At 37.8% G+C, this 24,910-nt stretch overlaps 1 long non-coding RNA gene across 1 annotated transcript in view; it reads right to left on the bottom strand.

Annotated features, from left to right (window-relative positions):
• Nucleotides 1–8,003: 8,003 nt before the first annotated feature.
• Nucleotides 8,004–24,910, bottom strand: part of LOC139686136 (uncharacterized) — an 87,404-nt gene continuing 70,497 nt past the window's right edge. The window contains exons 2-3 of the long non-coding RNA XR_011700300.1: nucleotides 12,219–12,336; nucleotides 8,004–8,739 (exon numbers count right to left, since the gene is read on the bottom strand). This is a non-coding gene — a long non-coding RNA (uncharacterized lncRNA). The remainder of the gene's footprint in view (nucleotides 8,740–12,218; nucleotides 12,337–24,910) is intronic.

Genomic DNA, 24,910 nt, shown 5'->3' with positions numbered 1-24,910 from the left:
AAACAAAATGTTGACAAATATTTTCATAGCGTTTTTTCATCATTCACAGGAACAAGCGAGTTTCGATGTCTGAAATTTTAATATTTTCTTGGATTCGAACGCCAAATTAAAGACATCAGTCCTAACAAATTGCCAGGCCCTGATCAAATCCCTGCTCACGTATAAAAAAATAATGGCCTTAGAAATAGCTCCTAACTTGGAAACAATATTTAATAAATCCCTAAATAATTGCGAAGTAGGCCAGCACACTGGAAAGTAGCGAATGTCACTCCCATATTTTAAGAAAGGCGACAGAGAAGATCCGGGTAATTACCGACCCATCTCTCTCTGAAATTCATCTCATGAAAAATTCGAGAGCACATAATTGTTAGTTCAATCATGAAGTATCTTGATTTTTAAAGTTTACTTAAATAAAACCAACATGGTTTCCGAAAGTGTAAATATTGCGAGACCCAACTGGCACTTTTCGTTAATGATATTTTGGTCTTGAATGAAAACAGTATTAAGGTCGAAGTTATCTTTCTAGACTTTAAATGGTATTTAAAAAAGTTCCTCATGGGTAGTTGCTCAAAAATTTTGGAAGATACGGGATTAATAATTATATAATTCACTTGATTCATCAATTTTTAACTGGCTGCGAGCAGAGGGATGTAATCGACGGAGTGTCATCTGGTAGAGTAAACGTCACATTTGATGTCCCACAAGGAAATTTTATTAGTCAATTATTCTTCCTTTGATGGCATTAAATATCAGGTTTCCAGTAAACTTCGTCTATTTTCAGACGATGTGGTGATATATAGTGTAATACCCCGTGATAAAGATATGGTAACTTTATTTAATGACCTAAAAGCAATCCAAAAGTGGTTCGAGACATGGGAGCTAGAATTCAATTTGAATAAACGTTTCGATAATGTTTTGGAGGAAACGTTCTTCACCAGAAAACACAATATACAGGAAACCAACATTACACACGTGGAATGGGTGAAATACTTTTGTGTGTCAATAACTAGGGATATTTTCTTGGGAGAAAACGTCTGAAAAATTTGTGGAATTGCAAATAAAAAGTTATAATTCCTAAAAAAATATGCTTGGGAATTGTAATGAGAGGGTCACGAAGCTTTGTTATTATGCATCAGTGAGGCCCCACTTTGTGTATGGAATCCTCATGTAGTAGGATTAATTTTTGGAACTAGATCGAGTGCAACGTAGATCAGCTAAATTTGTGAAAAGTCGTTATGAACAAGGTGTCAGTGTCAAGACACTCTTGGACGATTTAGAATGGGAACCACAAGTTGACCATACGTTTAAATATAGATTGAATTTATTGAGGACGTTAAAGATATGTTACCGTCCCAGACTTACTATGGTAGATCAGATCACCGACGTTAAATCTGGGAGATAGGTAGTAGAACGGTTGGCACTCTCCTAAAACGTTTCAATTTTCCTATCTTCATTTATTTTTTACTAAGCTTTCTTTGGTTCTCCTCCTTAATCCATTTAAAGCTTCAACATTTCACTATGGCACTGTGTTACCCTCCTCTTCCTTTTGATGTATGTACAGATTCCATTTGATGACAAGCATGCGGTTTTTTTTTCTTTTCTAAATTACGGGTGGTGTCGTAACACCCCGCGCCACACGCCCTTGCGGCGGCTTGCGGGGTATTAAGTAGATTTAGATGTAGAAGTATTTTAGGAATTGAATTTGCATCCGCCTCAAGAAATCTGTTTGAATTAATTACATTCTTCCTTTGCCTATGCTCAATAGTATCGAGATATGAGTGGTACGCTTTTGCTTCTACTGAAAGTTTCCATTTGTACCTATTTTTGTAATAATTTTTTAATTGATAATTTATTTGAAAACTTTTTCTTGAAGATGTCGATTACTTTGTCCTTGTGATCATTCCTAACTTCAGGACTTTTAAGCTCACTTTCTTTAATATTCATCAACTACCACTGAGTTCCAATTCACTACTTATTTCAAGAAACAATTGATACAAAGGGCATCAAGGAAAATGGAAACGAACCAAAATGTAGGGTTTATGCTATTCTTAAGGGAATATTTTAGAATTTAAGAAAATACGTGGCAGAGAGAGATCTTATTCGCTCATTAGTAGCAATTATGGTGAAGAGAATTGGCCGGAAGAAAATCAATTTTAGTTCCCCTCTCAATAAAGGGTAAAGGGACCGTATGTGAGGGCTATCGGACAACGGTTTGATTTAGCTCGCAGGGAATCCATCAATAAAAAGGATGGAGATGAGGTCCATTGATTACTTGGTGATGATCGATTTGGGCTCAGGACGGGAAGTGTTATCACAGGGCTATCCACCATCAACCGTGCTTTTCAACTCATTTACGGAGAAATTGCAAAAAGGAGCATTGGGATAGCTGGAGGTAGGAATGAAAACCACTAGAAAATTTTTATAAATTATGTTTATTTGCATTCTCTAAGTTATCAGTAAACCAAAGGGTTGCAATCATTCCTATTTGCATTAGAAAATTAGTGTGATAAGTTAATAAGTACGGGATGAGAATCATTATAAGCAAAATAATGGTTGAAATTTTCGAGAACCAGGAATATAAATGTAAAAGCTAAACTTGGAGGGCGTGCATTTGATCTTCAGGAAGAGATAACTTATCTTGGAATTTCCAAGAAACTGCGGGAGATGCCGAAACAGTAACTTTTAAAGGAGTCATCCGCTAAGTGCGCATTACAATGCAACAATTTCAGAGAGTAAAACTCATTCACCTTGACCGGGATGCGAACCTGGATCCCGGGTTCGAATCCCGACCAAGGAGAATAATTTTTGGTGGTTTATGGTGATAACGCCATGGGTAGATCGGGTGTTTTTGAGTGGCACGAATTGTTTCGGGAAGGTAGAGAAGATTTTGACGACGCCGAACGCTCAGGACGACCTTCGACCTCAAAAGTGACGAAAATCTTGCAAAAGTGAAAGCTTTGTTGGACAGGGATCGCAGATTAAGGGTTCACGTGGTTTCTGATGAACTTGAAATCCCTACAAGTTATGTGCATCGACTTCTGAGCGAAAACATGGGCATGGTCATGGCCAACGGGTGTTGTGTGCTGCCACAAGTTCTCTCGGACGAACAAAAGGAAACTTGCACGTGGATCTGCCAAGAGCCTCTTGACCCTGCCTCAGCTATCTTACAGCCCCGACGTCGCCCCACCACACTTTTTCTTCTTCCCCACATCAAATCCGTGCTAAAAGGACGTCAACAAGGCTCGGCGGAGGCGTTACAACAGGTCATTACGAGGGAAGTTAGCAGCATTCCAGGTGCCGCCTTCCAGAAGGAGTACGAGGCGTGGAAAACCCGCCGGCAGCGATAAGTCTATGCTAAAGGATGCTACTTCGAACACTATTGAGAAAATGTAATAATTCTGGCCATAAATTCTATAAATCGATTCAGCCCTACGACTTTTTGGGACGGACCTAATATGTGGCATAATTTTGTACGGTGTGGAAACCTGACAATAGGGGGAAGATGATAAGCTTAGATTGGGCGCTTTAGGCAATTGGGTTTGGAGAACAATGCAAAAACTTCAATTGACGGAAATGGAGAAAAGAAGAGGAGGTAATGCGCATGGAAGAGGAGTAGTGAGTTTTAAAAGATATTCATTCAAATGAGGCAAGAAAAGTGAATGCTGGGTATTTTCGATGTTGTTGTCATCTTGAAAACTGATAATGAGAGGAATGTAATGCAAGTAAGGGAGGGAGAGGAAATCGTAATCATAAAATAGAATGAAAGGAGGGAAAATATTTTCAGAATTCAAAATGGGTTCACTGTAATGTATGGTTGCACTGACGTCTAATGAATCATAATTAATTAAATTTAGGCAGAATGAAGTTCGAATTAAACTATTATTTACGAATAATTCAATTATAACGCTGAATTAGAATACATAATTTCAGCACTACTTTGGATTCATAGTCGCGAGCAACGGGAGAGGTTAAGGAACTGGACTGTCGTAATGATTGAAACAAGGAATCCTTTTCATCTCGCTTAATTCGTGAATACCAAAGTAAGAGATTCCACATAATACATGGGTGGTCTGAAAGGTTTCAAACCTAAAAAAATACAAGACATTTTTTTCTGAAATTTTCTGAAATTTCTGATGATTTCTGAGGTCGGAAACTTTTCAGGCCACCCTCGTACATGTCCAGTGACCCAACATCCCGTGACTTTCATGCGAGGAAAATCTGCGGAGCTGCATTTAGGAAACATTGATTCATTAGACGAGTCCCAGGGAACATTTTAAGGTGGTGTCGTTTTCCCCTTGCTGGTTAGACCTTCCCTTAGTTACACTGCTAATAACCTCATTTATCGAGGCGCTTAAAACTCTCGCGAAATGAAATTGAATCCGCTTCGAGTTTTTGGGACCCTTAGTAGCAGGACTTAATGATTTCGGACGGAAATATGATACAAGGAAAATCTGCCCATTCATTTGAGAATTGTGGTAGTTGAAAATAATCAGCATGTGTAAGAATGGGTTGGGGACACTGCAATGATGTATATTTAACCTAGACCTTTTGTAAACCTTTTTCAAACATTAAAATAGCTCAGCTGAACACTTGCAGAGATTGAATAATCCAATCGCCACATTATATTCATAGACGGGAATAAAGTGAGCAGTTTAGGAAAATGAACTGTATAACTGATCGGTGTGAAAAATCATTTTTCTCCTTGCATTTTGAGACCTCTAATTCGGGAAATAAATAAAGCTATTTATGAAAAACAAAACTTCCTGAATGTCATTAATCACGTATCCATAATTACTCCATTAAGCTGATGGCCTGACAACTCCTGTCGTAGGATGGTAAGATGAAGCAAAGTTATTATCTATTTAATATATACTTGCAACTATTTTACTTAAAATTCTCTTGATCTTATTAAATTTTCTAGGGGAATGAATTGTCATAGAATGACTAAAATCTTATAGTTGTTGAAGTATTCAATATGCACGAGTTAAATAAATGGGAGGATGCAAATGGGATACTTTTTTCATTGCCATATTTTCATAAAATAGCTAATAGCTAAGGTTAAAAGTGTTCTGTGTAAACATTGCCATTTATTTGTAAACATTATGATATTTGAAATATTGATACTTAAAATATTTTGATTAAAAATCTGGAAAACAAAACTATTTAATATAATACTGTTTTCAAATTACTAATGTAGCTTCAAGAGAAATTGTTTTTAAGATAACTTTGCGCACCCCTGGACATGCGTATAACACTCGTATAACAATATTTCTTGTACTTTTTCTTAAAAAAACCTTTTTTGAAATTGAAACGGTTCATTCAAGGTTTTCGTTTTCTTTTGTGATAATAGCCATTAAGTGAGAAACCTGATGACATTCCGAACAGCTAAACATTGCTTAGGTTTAGCAAGCCTATGTAAGCGCTGAAAATGACATTATTATGTGCCGCGGAGATTCTTTAAGGCGTAAAATATCCTTAAACCATGCAATGTTTCGTATTGTTACTTTAAATGAGGTGCCCTAATTAGAGAGGTTTTTAATGTGAAAAGCAAATAGGTTAATTCAACGATAATTAAGTCTAAGCTCCCCTTACTTGAGCACTCACTCAACAAGTCAAGTCTGCTCTTGTGCATTACCCCCTTTTGGGCTAAACCATTTTGATCATTTAAGACATTAGCATGCTTAATCCGATGTATCAATCTTTTTAATAAAATAATATGTCATAAATTAGTTTTCTAATGTACTCATTTATTTCATCACAAAACAGACATTATTTTCTGATGAATTATATTTTGCATCTTATTTCACACTAACTTCAGCAATAATACATAAACTTGGGTGAATTCAAATTGAGGTTGATGTCAGCAGTATTAGCATCAGCAGTATTCGCATTCCGTCGACTGCACAAAATTGACTGTTGGGCAGTCAGTCTAGTGAAGTACTTGTTATCTCCAGTCAGAATCCATTACCTTTGATAAGCAAAGAAAACGGCGGTTCGGACTCACCCAAAGCCATTCTTGGCTCATCGGTGTCGAGGGCTTAAATGCTATTGATTTTATCGAGCTTGTTGAAGTGGCTTACATCCATCCCTTTGAACTTCTTCTATCTTCCCTATGAAATTTCGCCCGTCATATAATTATATGGTTTTTCCATATTTGTGCCATTTTTCCTCGGCTTAGGGATATTTATATTCTTGGATTAGAATAATTCATTTCCTTTCTTTTGTTTCAGCGTATTTCTTCATAAGTCCTCTGTAATACCCAAAACTTTCAATTTACTGATGCACCTGATCCAATGACGTTTCCTTTTGATTTAATTTTTGAATAATGCTTATTTTTGCCGTCTGATAATCAATTTGCATTTTAATCACAGTTAAGTTAAGTCTATCATATTTGCACGGGTAACATGTGCTTGTCAAAATTGAACAAAACGTTCTCTCCATATGGCCAACCAGCAATTCTTCACTGCCCTTTGCCAAAATTACATAATTTATTATTATTATTATTCACATATTTTTGTGATATGACATATATGCTGTAACTTAAATTTTGAAAGAGCATCATTGTCCCGATAGGGCCAATATATATTACAAAATGAAACGGTCTACCATATCCCTTATTTCATTTTTTCCTTCGGGTCTTCCTTGGCCTTCTCCTGCAATCGTATTCCACATACTCCAAATATTGTTAATTTTACCTTTTCTAAGACGTTATCGAACCCCTCCACTCTTCCTGCCAATCCCATCAATAAGGCATATTCCCCTTCCTTTTCATCTTAATATAGTTTTGGCAGTAATAATGTTCGCGATAGTTAGGTCTACGGTTTAGTTTCTACCCTAGCTATTATAGTAGTGCGTTCATTTAACCGTTGAAGTCCATTACCTTCATTCCGGCATTCTTCGGTCGCATGATCCTCATTTTTTTGAATGAATACCCTGAGAGTAATTGTGAAGTTGTCCATAAGTCCCATTCTTCGGGCTATGCCATGCATCACGCCACGTTTTTCGATTCCCTACTTTAACACTTTCCAGTTGCTCGTAGATACAGTGATTGAATCTCCAGCAAATAAAAGTTGTTTATTACAATAAAATAATATACTCTCGAAAATTCCCCACTCTGAGGTCCAAATGGGGGGCTCGTTTACGTTCGAAATATTTCACTTGGATAATACTTCAGCATGCTATTAAACCATGCAATAAAACATGTTTAGAACATGATTTTTGGGATAATATTTGGTTGCCGTTCCACTCGTAAATCCTTGTCTTCCTCATCATAATTCTAAGTAGATTGTTCACTAATTTTTACTATGTTGCAGTGATAAAAGTGTTGCCTTACTGAACAGTATGATCTCCATCTCCCCTCATTTTAAGATGGGATTACCCCATCCTCAAGATCTTTGGCAGTAACCACCCTCTAAGTATCTTTGCCTTCATGGCCTCATTCATTAAAGGCATTATGCATTTCCAAAGGCCGGTTGTGTATGATCCCTAATGGCTATTTACTCCCATGTATTTGGGGAACTTCCTCCTTGTACTCCTCATATTATTCCTTTCTTAATTTCTTTGCAAATCTGCCGACTGTTATGTTATCTTAATACCTACCCTCAACATTCCTGTACATAGCCGACTCAACCTTCTTCCTCTTGCCACGGTCTCCAGCACAGATAGCATTCAATATTTACTCCATTCACTTTCACTAATTTTTCGGATATCCTCTTGTGGATATGGGCCAGTTCTCCCCTCTTATTAACAACCTAAGGGTTTGTTTTCTTGTCGGTCCAATATTTTTCTCCGTTTGCGGTAATAACAATATCTAAAAAGTCTCCAATCCATACTCATTCTCCTGCAACCTTATGGCTTCTATTATTCTTAAGTATTGCGTTAGAACTGAATTGTATATTCTCAGGTTGGCGCAGTTGTTGACCACAGTGATCAATACTACGTGTCTAATGAATTATCTCGGCTACTGTCTGCATCTATGGATAGAAAAATTAGCGACTAGAGGTAGGTAGGTATAAAGAAATCGAGGAAAAAGTAGTTATAATTATACTCATAAAATACAAGGCATAAGTATGAGACTCTCTAAAAAATACATGGTAATATATGGGGAAAAAGCGATCATAATAGGTCAGATAATACAGTTAATAACCATATAAAGTCATCCACGAATTCAGCTGCATTGGAATGAAAATAATAAGACTGTAGGGATTTCCACGTTTTTCTTAAGTTACACATAGTTATCCATTGTTACCAGGCGACCAAAAACATTCTCTTCGTATTGGTCTAAAAGATTCAACATATCCCTTGACAGATCGCGCCATGTTTGTTTCTGAAAAGGAGTCAGCAGTCGTGGAACCCCGTATGCTGACTGACGCCTTTGATTTGTTCATAATTTTCCACAAACTGCCATAACTAAGATCGATCTTGTTCATGATCATTTGGATGGTCGCTCTTCAGTCTAATAGAGTGAAATCCTCCACTTTCTTCACTGTGGCAGAGTGTGACTTCATCGTCCGTGAGTGATGGCCTTTCACTTCTTGGATCGTCTGTAAGGGGCATGCGGCCGGTTAGAAAAGTCATTTTCTAGCTCACAGCTGTGTCATATGACGGGCTATCAGACCCATTAAATCCGTCATTTCATCGTGAATTTGTAGAACACATAAACGTTTCAAATGAAGGAATTCAATGGCACTGGGAACCTATCTTTTCTCCATACTGCGAGTTGCTTCAATTCACGGTTTCCTGAAACAAAACAAATCAACATTAATAGAGGTAAGTTACGAAATTTTGTGCCTAAAAATCAATTAATATGCGGAATTAATTATATCCAGATATCTTGTTTATTTTTTAGAAAAAATTACTTAAAAACAATACCCCAACTTAAATCTGCGGGTAAAGAAGTGAAAAATTGGTATTCATTAGATGCATTATTAGAAGGAGTGACTATAAGGTCAAGAAATGTTGTTGCCATTCTCTCTTGAGGCTTTATTTAGAAACTGCATGTAGTGTACCTGATCCGACTGAAACAGGCCTTATTCGGGATATTGAGCAGGTTCAACGCAGGGCAGTCCGTTTCATTAAAATGATGATGATATTTCATCGTCCGTTCCCCTGTCCCCCCTTTTTTTCCCCTCCTTTTTCCCCCCCTTAAACCCCCCACCCCTTGTATGCAACTATATATGTGGAGAAGATACGCACTTGTGCTCACACCTGATGATGATGTGAAAACATCGAAACCGGTAGTGTTGAAATAAAATATCTAGTGGAAAATTGCAATACCTGTGGTTTTAATATGTTACGCTTCCACCATATCACGCCTGAGACCTCATCATTCGTTTCATTAAAATCTGTTTCGACAAAACGAAAAGCTTCACAGAAATGCTTTCGGAATTGGGTTGGGAATCATAAGAAAACAGAGGATTTAATGCAAGATTGAAATTATTGAATAAGTTAAGAGCTAGCGTCGAGGTCAAGTCATAGCCCTTGAGTATTGACCAGTACAGATGTGGATATTCGTACATTCATCTAAGAGTAGTTGTTTCATGATCGTGGTTGGAGAAGTTTATTTTTATTCAAATTTAATTATATATTTATTTTACGTTTTTAAAAATGTTAGTATTCTATATTTTTTATTAATCCTAAAACCAACTTTGATTTTTTTTGCGATTTGCACGGCAGCAAAAATGTTGTCCCGGTTCACTAAAGACTTAAAAATACTTAAAATGTTTCACCAAGTTGCTATTGCATTCCAAACGTGTAATTTCAGGTATGTATGAATTCAAGTTAAAATATGCTATATTAAGAAAATTCAACGCTTCGACTTTTCGTTTCCTTGACTTTCCGACCTAAGGCTACCAGACACTTGGAATTTCAGCCCCATAAACAGTTATTGCTTCCTCTCTTGAATACAATTTTTAACAATTTTACATTTACAGAACCATTCAGATTTTTCTTTAAAAATAATAATATTTTGCTCCAATATTTTTGTTCCCTGTCAGTGTCTAACTGCGTTAGTATCTGTCATGAGCTAAAAGTTGTTTATCATTATATATCATAAAGTGGGAAAGGAAAATGCTTCTTATCTTTAAAAGCAACGGTTTCCATAATGTACTTTACGCATTAATGTATTTGTATCCCAATGGTTGTGAAAAGGAAGTTGTTTCAAAATATATCCAGCCTCAAAAGTTTTTTCGTTACGGATATCTGAAATCAATGGCCATGCTTTACTGAGGTAAGGTCGGTGCGGGATTTCATTTTTCGAACCTTCCTTAACATGATTGCATTGAAACGATGGTCAGCCAAGGAAATTTGATCTTGACTGACTTTACCTCGTTCTGAGATCAAATTCATTTTAAGCTATGCAAATTCTAAATTTACATTACGCATTTTTGCTCTACTCCTTGAATGTGGCAACTTTAGAGACATGAGCACTTGGTTTTTCTACAGATGATATGCTCATGCGACCCAGGGATTCCACATAAGACGTCATCATTAGCACCAGAATCAAAACCTGATGATAACGTTTTGCGTAAAAACCCGGGTTATACTGCAAGCAATCAAATATTTGGCCATCAATGGTGAATAGCTACGCCTGAAACAACGAGTATAAACATCAAATTGGGCCGTGGCGGACGTTAATGTATCTTCTTAGTCGTAACGACTGTGAACACTGGAATGCTCCGGTCTACGATGTCTTGGGACGCCATGTCATCAGGTGATATGGGTTTAAAGAAAAGTGATGCGGAATTGGGCTGCTGTCATGAAATAAATACATAGATGTGAGGCTCTGCGGCAGGTTGGACGTCATTCATTATTCTCGGAAAATCATTTTGTACCAAATGATTCACAAAATGCAATTTCAATGGTGGTTCCCGATAAAGGATGCTAAACGGCCCTGAGTTTTCATGAATCCATAACCAAGGTAGAGATCTCAGCATGGAGGCAGGTGCCCAAAGTGTAATGATATATCTGAAACAAGGACCTACTTGAAAAATAACGATTTTATGATGCACATACCTATAAAAAAACACTTATATTGTACGGTTGCGATAAATGAACTACTAATTTCATTTTGTGGCAGTTTAAATAGCTATTATTTCCATGGGATTCTGGAGTTGAGGCTGCACGTGTATTTATGCTTTTAAAGTAACCAATAAATCTTGAGCCAAAGCAGTACAGTCTGCAAAGAAGGTAATTTTTCTCGGATTTGCAAAGAGCCAATCAGAGAAACCTTTACCTTTATGACTTGGGAATTCTTGTGAAACTGGTAAGGGATTTTGGGAGGGTTGAGTTCATATCCGCTGAATTTCACATAAAAATTATCGGTGTCAGAATTATGAAATTATTTCAGGAATATATGCTTCATTAATTTATTGGATTTTAAAATGTTTTCCAACTTAAAAATGTCTCTTAATATCAAATCTCGAATATTTTATTATGAGTCGCATGGTCCTATGGAGATTGCTTTGGAAATGTAGGTATATGAGTTGCGAAGGTTCGGCTGTCCCTTTACTTGTGTTGACGGAATATCAAGTGTGCCCTTATTGTTCTTCCTATAACCACTGGCACATCAGGAAATATTTTCTCCTGAAGTAATGCACATTGGGATAGAAGAGTTTCTCAAGAAAGCCTTATTTTTTAAGAAGTACCAAATCCCCGGCGGGAGTAATTGTCTTTTAATTTGCTGGTACACGAGTCTTAGGCTACGGATACAATTAGAAGCCTTTTTGATTCGCCAGTTTTCTCCATCCAAGAGCTCTCTGCTTTTGAATAAGTAACAACAAAAATAATATGCTAAAATAAGCGCGATAGATAATCTGCGCGATTAATAAAACGCGATTCAAATAATCTGAAGCTGAAGAATGATAAAAAATTCACTAATCTCTCGGAAAAACTCGGTAAATAATTTTTTTTTTAATAGTGAAATTTTGCATAGTTTGTTCCTTTCCATCACTAATCTCTGATAACTCGATTAATAATTGTTTACAATGAATATCAGTCTGTTTCCTTGATGGCGTTTATAATGGAGATATTTCTAAGCGAAGAGTCATTATTGATGTGTCAATAGTTTCCCTCAGTTACATCCATGGTAACGACACCAAATTTTATCATGTTTCAGATAAACTCCAAATTCAAAATGATGTGTTTCAAGAAGGCATGTCCTATACATTCTCGTCGTAAGGTACGCTTTACTATCCCAATCCATTTGACGCTATGCTTACCTTTCTCTCTTGTCATCAAAGAGACATTACCAAACACGTCGCGCGTCACATCCATCGTCGCCATAGGCGTAAACACACGATGCATTTGGCTGGGTGAACATGTTTCAAATTCCTACGGCTGCCATTGACGCAATATAGGAGAAAAATCAATGAAACTTGTACAACATATAAACATCATATTAAGCATACAGTGTTACATAAAACTTATTTTTTCCAATTTACATGTTGCAGAAAAACTTGAGTAACCAATAATATATCTATATATATAAACCATAAACAAAGTAATCAATCCGAAGGTCGGTTTAGAGATGGTAGAGATCACCCAGTACTAAGCCCTATACGGCGTGTGAAAATTCACACATCAGGGTAGGGGGGCCAGTTCCTTTCCCTGTGTCGGTTATGGTTTCCCAGGAAGATCTGGTACCCAAAAAATCACTTTAGCTTGGGTGGAGCTGAAGGTGCCCAGAGTGCCTTGCTCGGGAATCGAACCCGGGACCCTCTGGTCAGCAGTCCAACGTTCTACCAACTGAACTACCCAATGGACTACTTAGTGGAATGGTTATTTATATACTATATATATATATATATACATATATGTATGTATATATTATATAGTAACCATATATATATATACATATATATATATATATATTTTTATATGTATATATATATGTATGCATATGTATATATATATATATATATATATATATATATATATATATATATATATATACGTGTTAAACCTAATATATATGTTCAGGTACGAGTGGGGGATGGCCAGTCTAAATGGATAGTGTTAAACCAAATGATGGCACCGGTGTCTGTTATCACCTGTGCTGTTCAACGTATATGAGGGGGAAATAATTAAAGAGGCATGGGAAGGACTGAAGATAGGAATGAAAGTTGACGGAGAATTCGTAAAATTAGTTAGGTTCGCTGATAGATGTGGGCAACCCGAAGCTCCAACACGTACACGCAGTATTTTGCATAATAGATATTCTTGTATGCAATTCACTGTGGTCAAGGCCGTTCAGAGGTATTAAGTGATTGTATTTATAATATTTGAATGAATGCAAACATTTTAGTAATTAAAGCGGTTTTGGGATCATTAGGGGAAAAAATATGTGAAAAAAAATTCCATCCTAAAAATCAGATATTATTGTTTTTAATCAGTCGATTGATTTATTTTACATTAATTCAATATTTTGAGTACATTTTTGGTGTGGTGACAATAACAATGAGCGTAGAGCCAGATCCACTAAAGTGCTCCCGGATGTGGAAGCCAGGTTTTCATTGATGTTGACTGACGAAAACAAAATTATTGGTGTGTTAGTTCGGAGATTTAAATATGCAACAGTCGAGATTGAAATGGCGGGCTCGTGGCCAGCGAAGGAGACTAAATCCGTCGCCTCACTGCAATTTAGGCATCATGTTATCTTGTAACGTCAGGATATTTTTCACTGGGTACTTGGCTCACAATTTGCTTTCTTTCGCAAATAAATTTGAGTATAAATCCGCAGTATACCGCCATGACGAGCCGCGGGATAACAACCCGTTTAATTTTAAATCTCCATTTCGGAATAAAATGCCTCAGGGGAAGGCAAATTGCTTAGCTCTTAGAACTTTGTGTGCGCTTGCGCACTAACATATATCACCCATACCAAAGCTTTTCGTTGGAATCATAGGACTGTAGTAGCCATTGAAGTAGCATAGCCTTGGGTGTCAGGTACCAGCATAACCCTCGGGAATATTTGAAAAAAAAGGTTGATCTACACTGACGCAAACCTCACACAATAGAGGAAAGGTAGTCAGCTGGGGTTGATGAAATTTATGCGATATCTTTGAATGGTTCAGGGGAGTTTTCAACTCCTCTCACCTATTCTAACGGTTTAAATCATGTTAGGTATTGCATAAATTATCAATTTGAAAAAATCTGCTGCATTTGAAAACATTTCCGTTGGTTGACAGAAAGACCCCCTCTATTAAAAAAAAGGCATGGTTAATCCTTAAAAATATTACTACTATGTTCAGATTTAAAAATAGCATCTTATAGCCTTAATTTTCTTCGAAAATGTGTTGCTAATTCAATTTTATCGATACCTCTTCATTTGTTGTGCCCGACAAATTTAAGTACGCCATCAGCACGTTTCAGCACGCCATGTAAGTGCAAATTTAAGCAAGGCCATCGGTTATCAAAATGCGGTACTCTACTTGTTGGCGTAACGCTTATGAAAACGACGTAGACTAATTTGGGGAAAACAATGAGAAGAGACTTCTTTTTCTCGCTCACTATGCTCATTGAAGGCATTACATTTTGGAATTTATAGCATCAGCAACCTGAAAGGCAAATGTAAACATCTACTAAGAACCAAAAGAATGTCTGTAGTTGACATCGTGAAGATTTGTTCTAGTTGAATCTATTGCCATGTAAATATGAAATGAAACTTCCAAGTTCTTGAAGAGAAAATTCATCCCCGTGATTGATGATCGGACAGAAATATTCTTTAAATTTACGCGGAAACAAGAATGGATAAAGGAACATTTGGCTTCTGTTAAAGAAATGCCGTCATTTTAACTCCATAAACTTGACCTTAGAAGAAGTCTCGAGAAACTGTTTATAAAAATCGTTTTCTAATGGCATTCACTCTTCCCTCATGAATGATTCAGCCTCGGAAAACTCTGTGCATGCTGAGAGGGGACGGTCGAAACATGGCGCCAAGCGGCGCTTGAAGTTAACGAGGCGAGTGGCGCCTTCACCGACTTTTGGTGCACAGGCACTCACACGCCCGCTGAGGTCTCACAGGAAATTAGGCACGGCTTTGAATAGGCGCAACTTCTATTTATTTCTGAATAAGCTCACTCCACCTACTATTAACCTCGCTTGAAAGCCGTTTTACAGTGCTATTCGGCCATAAATTTTTACCTCTGGTATCGATGCGAGGCTCGAGGGTTTATTTGGACTCTTCTCGGCGAAACGTTCGTATTTTTAATGTTACCGTTCCGACGTGGATGACAGCCAAGTGATTTATGATCGCCATTTGCGTTGTCGGAAAGTATGGTGACCCTAAAAACATAGGGCCTAATTTGGGCTATTTTAGTGGGAGCCGAAGAAAGCAAGCTTTTTGGAGTTATATAAGCCTTGTTTATGATTCGTGCGGCGGTACGCGCTCAAATTAGACCTCTTTGTACAGAGGAGTAAAGCATAAAAATCCTGATATCATAACTGCCATCTATAGGGCGTGCGTTGAAGTAAATTATAGTAGTGGCAAAAATATGTGCTTATGATAAACGGTGTGACTTTGGTCGTAAATTGTTATCCAGGAAAGCGGTATGCGTAACCATATGGTGATTTCAATTCACTATAATATTTGGTGTGCTAGAAACTGGTATGGGAAATTTTTCCACCTGTTAATATTGCACAGAGGTTGAACGCTTTAAGATAAAATTTGGTAAACTATGGCTAAAATGATTTTCTTTTGAGTGACCGATACATGGAAAAATGGCAACTCTACCGTTTAAGGAACTAAGGGAAGCAAGGAACCCGAGTGAGGAAATAATGATTTGGGTGGAGTTCAATTTAGTAAATGAGTTTGAGGACCAACGAATGCTATTAAAGGAGATACGTCTATTGCCAGAGCAACGTTAACCCTAACCATGAGTCAAAATTAGTCTTCACCTATAGTTCCCACAGTTGAATATAAAAATTATAGTTGATGTATGCCAATCGCTTCAATGGAATCAGAATGGCTTGATCATTTAACACCTGCATCCAACAAATATAACCCCAGGGGCATAATTACCCCACTTCTGATCGGAAAGGATCGCCAAATAAGGGAAATCAATGCCAATGCATTATGTTTTAATGTGATAGAATTTTCTTCTTCTTGTATTTTGGATGAGAATCGTTCACGGGAAAAACAACCGACGGTACTAGTGAGGACGAGGTTTATGTTTCAAAACGGGGAGTTCAAAATCAAGAATTTATGACTGTTATAATCGGGACTTACCGCTGCTGACCACTCCGTGGATACCCGTATTCTTTGCTACGAATTTTTCGTGGCAAGAGTGCGGTGCTGAAATGGATGTGGCGAACAATTATCGAGTGACAGTTACATGAGATAAAGAAGCTGAAGTGAGCCCTGGCAGTAAGTTCTGTTTTCATAGTGCAAGACATGGGGCTACATGCTTGGAAAATATGAGGTTACTGACCAAGATATTCAACCCAGGGGCCTTAAATACGTTTCCTTAATGAGACAAATATTTTCTTTGAAATTGGACGGCTACTGGCTACCGAAGATTTCGAGTGAAATATAATTTACTTTCTAAAGTAAAGATGTGTAATGACTTTCAAACTCATAATCAATAGTTATCTAGAAATGTTCTTGCTTAAGCTCTTTCATATGACGAAAGTTCACGCTTGAAATAAAATATGCTCCGAAAACTGAAAATGGTTCGGCAATTTTCGAATGCCGTAAATCCCAGGATATATAATCGATTAAACTCAAAAATTATGGGAAATTACGCCCTGACTTGATCATGAAACCATATTCCTAGAGTAGTGGTTTGCCCTCCAGCGGCAGTAGAATGTCTAAGCGGGGCAAAAATGCATAAAATGACTAGTTAACGAACGCTGAGAGGCAGTAAATTATTCCAAACAACACGCCTCACAAAAGAGTACTGTCAAATGCTAACATTTCTGACATCGACGTCGTTTAACATGAAATACGCCCAATACTTAGCTAACCAATTTGTTTCACGGTGAGCATTATCATTTGGCAGTCCACCGTTTAAGATAGGTATTAATTAGATGGACGCATACCGCCACGTTTTTAAGCCTCTCCTAACAAAATACGTACAATCTGACACTTCAAACGACAGTAAGTTCTTTTACAATTTCTCATTTGCTCTGCCTCCATTCATTTAGTCCCAAAAGGCAATCATTGTTCTCCCACTGCCTGGCTCGCCCTAGTCCTCCCCTCTCTCTCTCTCTCTCTGTCTTTAACTGTTAATCGCCAATGAAAATTCTCTGCACCCACGTCTCCTGTCTCCTTTAGATGTATACCAAAAATGCACTCTATTTCCCTTTCGTTCCCATTACGTCTTTGTTTGCTATCCTACTTCTCCATTTTACATTTCCCATCCTTCTCCACAGACACACAACGTAAAAGCCTCCAATCTCCGCCGATAACTTTGTTTCAACGGTCATGATTTTGCTCCATGAAAGATCACAATCCATATCAATGTTGTCTATAATCTTTACTTAACATCTTTATTTAACTTCAATGTCATCAACTTCCACCTGTTCGTAAAAGATTCTTTAAGGCTATTATTTTTCTTAGGTCCCTACCACTTTGATTATCTTGGCCCAAAATACTTCCAAGATACGAGATGAACGTAGATACACCCGTAGATAAACTGCTCTATTTTCTACCTGCTCTATCCTTTGTTCTAGTGTTTTAAGGGTTTAACTAAGTCTTTCCTCTTCTCAAAATCACAGAAAAACTCTTGGCTGACCGGCCAACTGAAGCTTGATCATTCTCAAAACCTAACTGATTTAATGAATTCCCCACCGACTTTCACTCCTGTCCCCAGCTCTTCCCATTGCATTTTTACTGTGTTTTCCTTATATGTGGTACATTAAAAAGCACAGATACTAATGAACAGCCCTGTCTCACGCCCTCACCGAGAACGTCCCAACACGCTCTTAATCCGCATCACGTAATCTAAGACATGCACATGCTCGTATAAGTTGGTTCAACTCCTACAACCTGTTCCTCCTCATTCTACCCAGTTTATTCCCTCGGAGTACTTATTCGCAAACTATGGAACAAATAATTGCATCATGATGCATTCATTCTTCGTCATTTTTATTAGTGACCTCGTTACTTTTATAATACTGGGCGTATCTCTTCCGTTCCTGAAACCAAACTGATCATCATCAAAATGATCATTTGCCCTTCGTTTTATTGCTTTGGTGATGATCTCAAATACCTTCTAAGGTTAGGGCGCAATCAAGTCTATCTAGAGTCATATATTACTCCGAATACTGTCCACCGCAAGGGCGTGTGGCGGGGTATATTAATGTACCAGCTCCGCTAGCAAGAATATGAGCTCACACTTGCATATGATTTTATATTTAATCAAATGTAAACATGCACGCATTTAGCATATACCTGCCTATGCGTATTATTCAGTAATTGGCGTGTGAGGCTAAATAATTCAAAATTCGTCTTGAAGTAGATACGAGGTCTGTTCTAAAATTAGTATCACTCATTTTTTCCTGGATAGACGGTGGCAGCTGGCTCTCAGCTTTTGCGGATTTCGGATCTTTCGTTAATAGGACCTCTTTAAGTCAGGTTATTACTTAGGATAAGTTACACTCCGTCATGAGCCTGCTATTGGAACAGCGCTATGCCAACAACTTTTCCGCGAAACTGGACAAAACCGAGAAAGAGACACATGACATGCTCACGGCAGCTTATGGGGATAATGTCATGGGAAGATCGAGTGTTTTAGAGTGGCAAAAATTGTTTCGGTAGGATAGAGAAGATGTTGAAGACGCTTTAACGTTCAGGACGCCCATCGACCTAAAAAAGCGACGGAAATCTTGCAAGAGTGAAGACTTCGTTGGACAGGGATCGTAGATAGGTGTTCGCATGGTTTCTGATAAACTTGGTATCCCTAAAGTTGATGTTCATCGACTTGTGGCCGGAAACATGGGCATGAGAAAGGTGCATGCTGCCACGAGTGGTCCTGGTTGAACAAAAGGAAACTCGCATATAGATCTGCCAAAGCTTCTCGACCATGTGAGTGAGGATCCGAATTTTTTGGACTATGCCCCACCAGATTTTTTCCTCTTTCCCTGCTGAAAGGGCGTCACCACGGCTCGATGGTAGCGTTAGAACAAGACGTGACGATAGAGCTTAGCAGCATTCCGTGTGCCGCTTTCCAAAAGGTGTACGAGGCGTGGAAAACGCGCTTTCAGCGGTGTTTGGACACACAAGGGTGCCACTTCGAAGATTATTGAGTGAATTTATCAATTCTGCCGATGAAGTTTTCTTTAAATCAACTCAGTCCTACTACTTTAGGGACAGACCTTGTCTTTATGGGGTTATTGTATTGATTTTGTTAATTTATCAGGAGAAGGAAGGAAGTGTACTTGGACCTGTATGTGGTGGTGTTTCTTTCATAATTTATCCCTGTAATCGACACAGCCAGCAAAACTTGTGGCATAATTATTATCTCAACGCTTATGTACTTATGTATTAGGTCTGGCCATAAGGTATTCAGCGTCGAGACTTTCGTGCTGCAGTTGCAGAGGACTTGCTCAAATCCGCAAATTATGAGCCAGGTTTTTTTTTTAAATGGTGATAACTGGAGATGTGTCATGGGACTATGGCTATAACCCTGAAACAAAAACCCAGTATTCCCAACAGTCGGTTGACGGGATAAAGAAGAATGCGACGAGGTAGCCAATGACCATTCCGAAAAAGGACTTTGCCGATTGTTTTAAAGAGTGGAAGAGACGCTGGGATAAGTGGGTGAGGTCCCAAGGGGAGTACTTCGAAGGGAGTTAGGCCTCGTTGTTTTAGGTAGGCTATTGTTCTCAATATACCTGTATTTCATTGCTGGATACCTCCCGGACAGTCCTCGTATGTACTTATCGTTCTCCATATATGCTTGTATTTATGCCTTTTCCGATCTCTTCGTTGATCAACGAATTCCAAACGTAATTTTTCTAACATATGTACACGTCATGCTTATACTCCTCTCGTAGCAATTCTTAACATATCCAGCAGGTTTTCTCTGAAATCTTTCCAGTTCCTTCCTCTTACAGTTAAGTATTTCATCTGTTCTGGGTTTTGTAATTCGTTTCCGTTCATTTTATACACTATGCCTTGCATCTCTTTCCTTTTATTTAAGAACTTTGTGGCTACGTATATATATATATATATATATATATATATATATATATATATATATATATATATATATATAATCTATCTATATATATATATAATATTATCTATATATATATAATATTATCTATATATATATAATATTATCTATTTTTAAATAAAAATCAATACAACTCTGAGATGTGGGCTAAATCAATAAACATTAGCTCTTCATCTTATTCCATGGCTGCTATTCATTTGTAAATGACTGTGTAGTCAGCAAATGATATAAGGTTACCGCTAGAATGGAAATTGATGTATTAGTTGCGTATCAAGATTATCAGGGCATCATTACCTAAAATACTCAATGGCGAGGGCAAGTCAATGATTAACTCGCAAACCTGGTAAGAGGCAATAATAGTTAAGTTAAATTCCTAAAGTTTATTTCAATTTTCTGCATATTCACCCTGTAAAGTCAGACTCTTATCCCATTTTTACAAGTCCTTGGCAGCTAGCAGGAGGGAAGTATTTTTTTTTGCTTTCATAGTCAACGAGTACCTCCACGGCATTATCATTTTCAATACTTCGGCCACTAAAATGATTTTCCAGGGGCTCGGACAGATAAAAATCACCATAAAATTAGTAAAAACAGTGCGGTAAATGGTTCAAGCATTTCAAATGCAATGCTTGTAACAGCTCTTGCGGTTGTTTTGCTGATTTTTGCGACTTATTTAATGACTTTACCTCGTAAGTTTTGCATGATCTGCTTTTCTTTAACTCATCACTGTAGAATATATTTTTGTTTTAGAGAAAGGAACGCGTATGATGACGATCAGATTTTTACAGCAAATCGATGTTAAAGAATCTCTAGAGCATTAAAAACTAGTGGGTCCTCCTTATCGCCACCTTTGTCAGGAAAGGTTATGTGACCTTGCTTCCAGTCTCAAGTTTCTGAAAATTCTGTGGACTTGTAAAAAACTGTTTCTTAACATATTTTTTTACACTGATCTATATTCCCTTTATTGCTTCATGCTGTCTTTGCAATGTTTAATTTTGTTTCGACTTGTGAATTAAATGTTTTTAATATTTCTGAAATGACTTCAGTTTCTTAAAATGATAATTCCTGGTTGTTCTGGGAAAGGATGAGTATTTTTATCTATCTGCACTAGTGTTTATCTGCCTTATTTTATCTTCGTGGTCTGATCTACATAAGTAGCGTGGGGGAATAATATTTTCTTTAGTGTCATTGTTTGTTCTGATCCTTTCTAAAAGTCTATGTTTCGCTTGTTCTCTTCGTATCTCAAGTGGCTCCCAGCCTAGATCCCCTAAGAGATCTCTGGCAACTTGGGTACTTATTATAACAATTTTTGACAAATCTGGTGGGTTTTCTCTGTACTTTATCCAATTCTTTATGCCAAATTTTTTCACAAGGATACCAAATATCTATTGCGTGTTTAAACCAAGTGTTTATTAATTTTAAAATTTTTCTTCCACAGAACACTCTTGTTTTCTCCCCGTTATAATTTCCTGTTCCAAAACCTTCGTCCCCTACCTCATCTCCCTCCATCCCTTAGCCCTCTGCCGCGTGCATAACCTCCATCACACTCAGATTTTTCTCCGTGAACACCCGTAATTATTTCCTCTTATTACTCATAAACACTGTCATTTCTTCCTCCCTGTAATTACTTGTCGGCTTGTAGGTCTGATCAATGACCAAGTTTGTTGTTTCAGCTTTTTCTTCTTCTTTCCCTAGCCTGTTCTATGTTTTCTACGCTATTACCTACCATATTTCCCAATGCTGCTGTCACCCCTCGATAGGTCGCTTCCTCTCCGCTGTGTATAACTCTACAACTATCACTTTGGAAATTCCTGATATTTTTCTCTCTCATCCATTGGAGCTCATATATATCTATATTTTATCTCCTCATCTCCAGCCTCATATGCACATTTTCATTTTTCTCTTCCCAATCTTATTCTCACATTCCAAGTTCCTATTTTAACGGTTAAGTCATTTTTGTTTCCTCCTTTTCTGATACTGCTCTCGATTTCGTTTTAATTATGTCATAAATTAAGTGTCAATAATTGACCTAATGCGATGATGTTGTGGGTTGAGTACTCGAGGTTGCTTAATATGATGCGTTTACTCTGGTAGACCTTTGATCGGTTTCGTCGTGATTTCTTTAATCTGGGATATTCACATTAACCATGTGTGACAGAAGGACATCAAATGAACATTTGCTCCTAAGTACCTGATTTCTCATGCTTAGATGCTGCATAATTTTTGGGGATCCCTTTTCTTGTTCATAAAATTATATTCTTTTTGACATATATGAATTGATTTACAGCAACCATTCCATGGATCCCGCTTGAAAATACGACAATATCGAATCATTTTCTTTCGCAGCGAATGAATGATGTTAAGTAACTTTCTATGAGGACTGCCTATGGAGTACTTGGTGCCTAAATTTTTCTGTGTATTTTACCTTTCACGTCCCCATGCGTAAAGTATTTCAAGGATTCAATTTGTCAAAGGTAGGTTTTTAAAAATCCATATCGAATATTATACAGCGCAGTTTCAGGCGAAATGGCTTTCAGAGGTCCTGAGGACGATAATCTGTTCGGATTTTGAAACGTCCACAGTAATGGCGACACTGACCCCGTGGAAGACCCGAGAGGATTTCACTCAACAAATCCGCCGGGAAAACAAAAGATCTTTCAGTATTTACTTCATCCAGTACTCCTACCAATTACTGATTTCCCGTAGAAACAAACTTTCTCTCTTCGCCCGCCATATTTAACACTTCGTCTATAGCCTTTCTCATTATCCAACTTATTTTTTCTCTTTTCCATGCCCACATCTAAAAATTCTCTTACATACCGGTAGTAGTCAGGGTCCATCGGAATTTCGCTTCACTTACTCTGTTCTAGTTGACCGACTAGGCGAGTTTCCTTTTGTCGTTCTTTTCCTTCCTTGAGGTGTTTTGTATATGTGTGCGTAAGTAACGAGGTCAGGACCATGGTTTTGCCTCACGGCTGGGCACCCGATTTCTGGTCAAATGGCGAAGCCACAGTGAAATTTGTTTCGCGAGTTTGTCATCCCCCTACTTCATTTGACTTTACCTGATTGATCCCGCTAGATATAAAAGGAGTGTGCGCCAAGACACACCGGTCAGATTCCTAAATTGCCGGCAGACGTGGGGTCAGGAAGTGAGTTATGTGGAAGAAGAGACCTCTTTAGAGTAAGTTAAGCATTTGCTTAATTGTCCCGCGATTACACCGTGGAGGCATGGTTTGGAGCCGGATTAATATTTTGGAAAATATTTTTTGGTGAATTGGAGTGGACTTCTTAGGCTTGCGGCCTGCCCTTGCATCGTATCGGGAGCCTCTCAATCGTTCGAGAGTACATTTGCGGTTGAGACATCGCAGAAGGTAGTAACTAGGATTTAGGAGCATATGAGGAGCGTTTAGCATATTTGGTAGGTTATAGAGTAGGTCAACTAGTAGGACTTTACTTAATAATCATTAAACGGGCGATTCACAATACAATTACGAGAATAATCACGGCATATGTAATGAAAGATTAGACTTAGCCCACGAGCATGAGCAGGTAAATATAACTTCTAGAATAAGTAGCATCAGAAAGGTGAAATTACAATGACTTGTTCAAAAATGAAGCAATCTTCGTAATTACAATCAACTGTTGTAGTTTGTAAAGCAAAGTAATTGAATTTTACCAAATGATAGGAAGAACCGAACCGATTATATCAATTATATGAACTGAGAACTGGTTATCGCAAGGCATTGCGGACGAGGAGATTTTCCTTAAAGACTTTAGAATATACAGAAGGGACAGGGAATGAAAGATTGGGGGGGAGTGTTCATAGCTGTTAAAAATATTCACCGAAGCAGAAGCAAGTCTTTCCCTTATAGTATAATAGGAAGTGTTTGGTGTTCCATTAAAAGCCCTGGATCGAAAAGGGACTATATTTGTGCCAAATACTGACCCCCGATTCCGGAGAAACATCAATTTTAACAATAGAAAGATAGGTCTACAGTTTGAATTCCCATTTACACAATAGGAGAATTATAATCGGAGGGGATTTCAGTCTTCCATCCATAGACTGGAAAAACTGAGTTTCATAGCAGGAGGCAAGGACAAGGAGTCATGCGAGTCATTGCTTCGTGTTTTTGCATCGCATTCGTTAAACCAGTGGGTAATGACACCCACCACAGGAAACAATAAACTTGATCTAGTAGCCACAAATTTACCCGAAGGCGTTCTAGATACAGTAACACTTGAAGGACATGGTGACCACAGAATAGAGCTAGTTAAAATTAACTTGATGACAAAAAAAAATCAGAAGCTTAAAGTAAAGATTTACTTTTTTGATGGGGCATAACTAAGGATCAAGGCGCGAGTTTCAGCAGTCTTATGGTTCATTTGAGGAACGTAGTAGTAACGGAGATGGTGAGAGTTGTGGAGTGCTTTTCTTGACGTCATACGGCCAGCAATAGAAAAACAAATTCCTACTAAAATTGACGGGACAGAACAAAGATAGTACAACGTAGAAGTACGGCAAGAATCAAAACGGAAGAGTATGGCATTCAACATTGAGGAGATCACACGAGGACGAGTTTAAAAATAAACATCTAAGTAACATTGGTACGGCATGATTTGAATATACGTATCATTGAATATTGCTGCATGTAGGTACTTTCTTTCGTGTGATTTAAATTTATCGAGTGAATGATCAAACTAATATTTGTGTAGAGGTAACATGATAGCGAATGTGC

The sequence above is a fragment of the Hetaerina americana genome, unplaced genomic scaffold (genome assembly GCF_022747635.1).
Source record: "Hetaerina americana unplaced genomic scaffold, ioHetAmer1.1.p SCAF_13, whole genome shotgun sequence".
In the NCBI taxonomy this organism is placed as follows: domain Eukaryota; kingdom Metazoa; phylum Arthropoda; class Insecta; order Odonata; family Calopterygidae; genus Hetaerina; species Hetaerina americana.
This window is presented reverse-complemented; position numbering and strand designations above follow the sequence as displayed.